Source organism: Eschrichtius robustus, chromosome 9, assembly GCF_028021215.1.
Source record: "Eschrichtius robustus isolate mEscRob2 chromosome 9, mEscRob2.pri, whole genome shotgun sequence".
Classification (NCBI taxonomy): Eukaryota; Metazoa; Chordata; class Mammalia; order Artiodactyla; family Eschrichtiidae; genus Eschrichtius; species Eschrichtius robustus.
In genome coordinates this window covers 22,347,093-22,352,814 of record NC_090832.1, presented here as the reverse complement: position 1 = coordinate 22,352,814, position 5,722 = coordinate 22,347,093, and positions in this window count along the sequence as shown.

The following is a 5,722-nucleotide window of genomic DNA, read 5'->3' as shown; positions in this document are numbered from 1 at the left end:
AATGTGGTTAATTATAGCTACATTACTTCTCTATGATTGTGTAGACTCATTTCATTTTTCATATTCTCTAACTGTGTGTTATAAGTAAATCTCTGGTTTTCCCAATTGATATGTCTAAAAATGCAATATTTGAGCAATCCTCATATGAAAAGAAAACAGCCAGTTATCATTTCATTCTCTGAGATTTCTCTATATGGTAACCAAACCCGCGCAAATTCATTTTTGGCATCCATTGCCAACAAAGGAACGGTATTCCAAACACAGCTTCACATTGACATTTAAAATTTTCCCTAATGCCTTTGAGTGCTCTGAAAGGAGTAGGATATTTTGCAAGAGGATATGACTTTTGGCTTTCCTGTGGATGGTGCCCCAGCCCATAGGAGTCCTTCGGTTGGTAAAGAAAGGCAGGCATTGTCTAGCAGGCTCAGTGCATTTTTCAGAGGGGGTAATATTGAAAAAGACACTACCCTCTGCGTGGCTATTTCAGTGGTAATGGAAATAAGGGAATTGAGCAGAAGAAAAGAAAATGATATTACTTGGAAGAGTTGCCATTTTTCTAAAAGTGTGCCCACTCGCTTGGCCACGCTTCAGTCCCACTCAAATAAATCTGGCACCCAGTTAAATAATTTCCTCAGACAGGCCCTGAAAGGAAAGGCACAGAAACAGCCTCCCGTATAGACCTCCACAGAGGTCTCTTCAGGATAACAGCTGGGTGGGATTGGCAGAAGGGCAGCCTAGCTCTGCAGATGAATAAAGGCCTACAGTATCCAGGGCTGTCAATCTGGGATCTTTTGCTTAGAAAAACACTATCTCAGAAAAAAACTTTACCTCAGGAAATTAATCATTACTTGAGTGGTGGCAAAAGTCAAGTGAGCATTAAATAATAACATCCTAGATAATAATGGTATAAAATGATGGGCAACAAACACTACTTCTCTGCTTCCAATGTTTTAATAATAAAACATTTCAAACAAATTAAAATGGTTATTTGGGTTTTTGTTGTTGAGAATTTGGTGGTATTACACGTGTAAACAAAACATATGTCTTCTGATAGCAATTACTAGACAAAAATTTAGAGGCCATTTCCATATATTTGCTTTCAAAATGCCATAGATCAACTACAAAATATTTTAGGAAATACATGAGCATCTCGGAGCACCGTTGCTTTAATGCTGACGGACCCGCAAGTCACTACCACATGTGAGTACCAGATGAAGGAAACAAGGATCTACCGAAAAACCATGACCAGTGCCAGAGTCCAACTGAATACTGACTTATTTCCAAAGGATGATTAAAAAAAGGCACCTTCCTGAGAGCCAAATTCATTATAAATGCTTCTTTTATTAGTAAAAACTCCCACAACAACCTTAGTTCTCCCTAAACGGAGCAAGTCGCCAATATGAGGAGGATACTGTATACGATACAAAACCCTGCCAAGCAATTCAGAGAACTTTTGGATAAAAGTAAAGAGATTGTGATGATCGCCCTCTAATTGGGCATACATTAAAATCTAATTTGACATTTAAATCCTAATGGAAAACTGAACTATATTTTTTCCATGTTGGCTACAATGAGTGCAGATAGTTGTACAGTTTGCATATCTGTTCAGAGTATTTATGACTTATTTTGACTATAGCATGCTAATTTTAATATTTTGTCATAAATTTTTCTTGGCAATTTTTTTACAATTGTGATTTTGCTCTTCTGGTGCAATGTGTTCCCATTCTATAACAAACGTTATTAGGATTTACTACATAGAATTTTGCATGAAAGTAAACTGTGCCAGAAAGAAATTCTCTTAAATGAGGTTATCTCAATTAAGCAAATTATAATTAAAACTGGACTATTATGAAAAACAAAACAAAACCTTCACTGTATTTCTCTCCAAATAGCATATACATTGTTTCTTCCCAGACTGGAAGACAAAGTCAATTCACATACTGGTGTGCAGTAAGTTAAAACTGCTTTTCAAATTCAATGTAAAAACAGTAGAATAAAACAATAAATTTTAGTTATTAACCTGTTATCCTCATATCAAAAAACTGCATCATAACCGTCTTTGCTATCCACGATGCCAACTCTCTCCACAGGAACTCATGCACAACTTCCGGGAATCTAAAAGATGAACAAGAAGATTTTTTAAATGATGACACCTGTAGTGAATTTAACAGACATGCTTATTCTTCACTCATAGAAATGCCTTCCTTGAGAAAAGAAAATCTGGAACTGGGTCTCTCGAGAAGACTTTTTCTTTCAAGAAAAAATTTCCTTTCTTTTCACATAGTTTAAATCTTTTGAATAAGTACTTGCATTATAAGAGAATTGTCTATAACAGCAAACGTGGAAGCAATTTGGAAAATAATGCTGGAGTTAAAACGATGTATTGGAACTAGAAATTATGCCACTGCAATCCACAATACAATTCTGTCTTAAAGCTGAGATTCCCACAAAACTTCTTTTGGTGCATCAGCAACTAAACTCCACAGGATGAAGAACCTCATAGAAAATTCTTTTCTATAGTTTATTTCAGTAATGTTATGTTCTGTGCTAAAATTAATTTCTAAAATAGGAAGCCAAAGCCAACCAAAGTAAAATCCTGAGACATAACAAACTCTGGAAAGTAACAAAGAAAGGAACTTTCTCATACTTAGAATTAATTTATTCAAGTCTGATCCAAAAAAAAAAAAAAAAAACAGCATAGAAGGTCAGTCAAACTACTTAATCCAAATAGATTAATAAGTCAACCATCTTAAGATGGTTTATCTCCTGGTAAAAAAGGCCCATATAAAAATATTACTACATATCCGCAGATATCTATTGTATATTTGTTCATTTTTAAAAACATTGCTCTTTCTTCCAGACGAGTTGTGTTTCATAGGAAGGACTAAAGCATCAAGACAGGACAGTTAAAATGTGCCTTAATCTACTACCATGTCATGTGAACGTTCAAAATGCTAACAGGAAGCAGTTAGCTTTAATTTTCTCCTCCTTTCTGCACATCACCGCAGTAGCACTTCAGGACACCCTGTGCCCTTTGCAACATGAATCATTATAAGCAAGTAGGCCCACTCGGTTTCTCAAAAGACACAAAAGGTGCAAAAATAGCTTCTGCAATTGAAGCAAGAACCACGTCAGCAGCCAGATGAATGTGGGTGGTCAGATAAGATTCTGTTGCTGCAAAGGGCAAATTATTAAGCGAATGCTAGATTTATTTTCTTTTTTAACTTTGTTCTTCTTGCCTCAAATCAACCATTTGCTGGCACTTAAATGACTCTTGACAAGCTCTACCATTTTCAAAATTGAAAGCTTCATCAAAGCCAAAGAACATGATTGATTAAACACTGAGAGAATACTGGTGGGGTCCTTCATATATATATATATATATATATATATATATATATATATGATAATTAACCACATCCATATTCACAAACCAAAGAGCACCTCTTCTGAAAAAACAATCAAGTTAAAATGCTAAAAAAACAAAACAAAACTGTACGTTGGCAACACGACCTAAGCTAAAGTAAAGCATGGCATCTCTCAGATAAAAAAGAATAAATCACTGAGCTATTTTGCACTCTGAACAGAATTCACCCAAGACATAAATGGACCAAGATTCTATAGATACAGCTATTTATAGGGAACAATAACTTGCAGTATTCAGTGGCTACCTATGATTGGCAATCCCACAGTCATTGAACTAAGAGTTAAAAGAGAAAAGGAGAACTTAATCCTCAGAAGGCTAGCACTGACACCCACTCCTTCCAGCTGTGTTGCAACTATAGACAAGCACCCAACCATTCCCTAACCCAGAAATCATCATTCCTACCAACAGCTTCCACAGGCAAAAGAGAGCACGTAAGTCCTCCAGACAAGCTGTGTCAGGGACAGTGTTCCCAGTTCTGACTCTACTTTTCCAGTCTTAATCTCCAGGACTATGGCTCCTGGAAACAGAAAATAGTTGTCTCATGATACGCACATATATCTGGAATTTTAGATTACAGAAGATCCCTCTTTTCACTCACTAAGAGGATTTGAAAATTGTTTCTGTTGTCTGGATTGCTATGCATGACCTCTTCAATGATTGGTTTTCCCTTGAAGAGCAAAAAAGCGGTGGTCGTAATGTTGTACTTATATTTTACCTCACAGAAACTTCCAGGTAATTAGTGTGATTCTAAAGCAAAGATCTAAACGATATTAACATGAAAGATGTGACACCAAGTTTGGGGATTTTGCACAAATCATTTTGTTGCAGTTGAATTAGTAGTGGCCTCTACAAGGGAGGTAATTATTGTTACTCTTAAAATAAAGACATAGAGATAACCATCTCAGAAATTTGTTTTTGCATTCATTTTAATTGAGTTTTTGTGCCTCAGTTTCTTCATCAAAATAAAAGTATTTCCTCAAACAGTTCTTGAGAATTTGGTATTACAACTCATGCTTATGTTTCCTAGAAATCAGCAGTTCACATAGCACACTTTTTAAACAATGGAATAAAGGAAAGAGAGACTTCTCATTTTTTTAAACTTTACTTTTAGGTTTTTAGACTCATAAGAAATCACTATGCAATGAAACCTTAATAGTCAATAAAATTAACAAGTTTTCAGAAAATTGTGTTAACGGATCTTGTTAAATATCCCCAAGTCATTTAAAATTCATTCCTAAATATGAGGTGAAAATTATCCTTCACTTTACTAACAAAGTAAAGACTGATTTTTCTGTTGTCTGCAGGTTTATAGGAGAGTGCCTTTAAAATATTTTCCAATCCTCCATCTACTATTTGTAACAAACACTTGGAAAGTTTAAGCATTATTGTTTCTCAGCCTTTCCATTTTTAGAAAAAAGATCCTTGGCATTAGATATTTATTCTTGGATGCTTACAGGTTATTATTACTAAGCTAAGCAAAGGTCATGTTGAGCTATGATTAGATAAGTAGGTAGATAGATAGATAGATAGATAGGCAGAGACAGATTTTTAAAAAAATATCCATTGTTGGTAAGATTCTTTATTATTTCATTTCTCTATTCTTCCAAATTATTATTTAGTTATGGTTTAATGGTTTACTACGGTTAAGGCTTTATTGGCAAACTTCTCATGCAAATATCAGTGCCTCTCATCACTCCTTTTTCTGAAGTTAAACACATACAAACTAGATCATAATTTCAGTAGAAAAGCCAATAAGATATACCAGTTACACTTTAGATGAGAGTTGTCACAATTAAAAGTAATAATTACGGGCATCAACTCTATGGAAAAAGTGGCAAATAGGACCTGCAAACAAGATATGATCTTTATATTTCTTGGTTAAAAGGAACGTTTAAAAGAATGAACACCACTCTTCATATACTAGAGAAGAGATACTTCTTTTATTTTATAGAAGCGAGTAGAAGGGATTCAAAAGTACTAGGTAAAGATGGGAGGAGAGTACTGAAAGTTAAATGCACGCCCAAGATATACTTTATCAAAGTGTACCAAAAGAGGCAACTTTTCCCTGCTACAGAAAAAGACTCTAAATGGGGGTCATTGTTCCACCTGGAGTATCTGGAGGGGCAAGGTAACAGCCACTTAGGAGGTGGTAGAGAAGGCAGTTATAGGCTGGGAAGAGACACACACACACACACACACACACACACAAACCCTGATCAATATGATGATTATAAGCTCAGATCTTTAGAAACATTTATGATATGAAGGTAAAGGTTGGGATTGAGTTCGGAATGT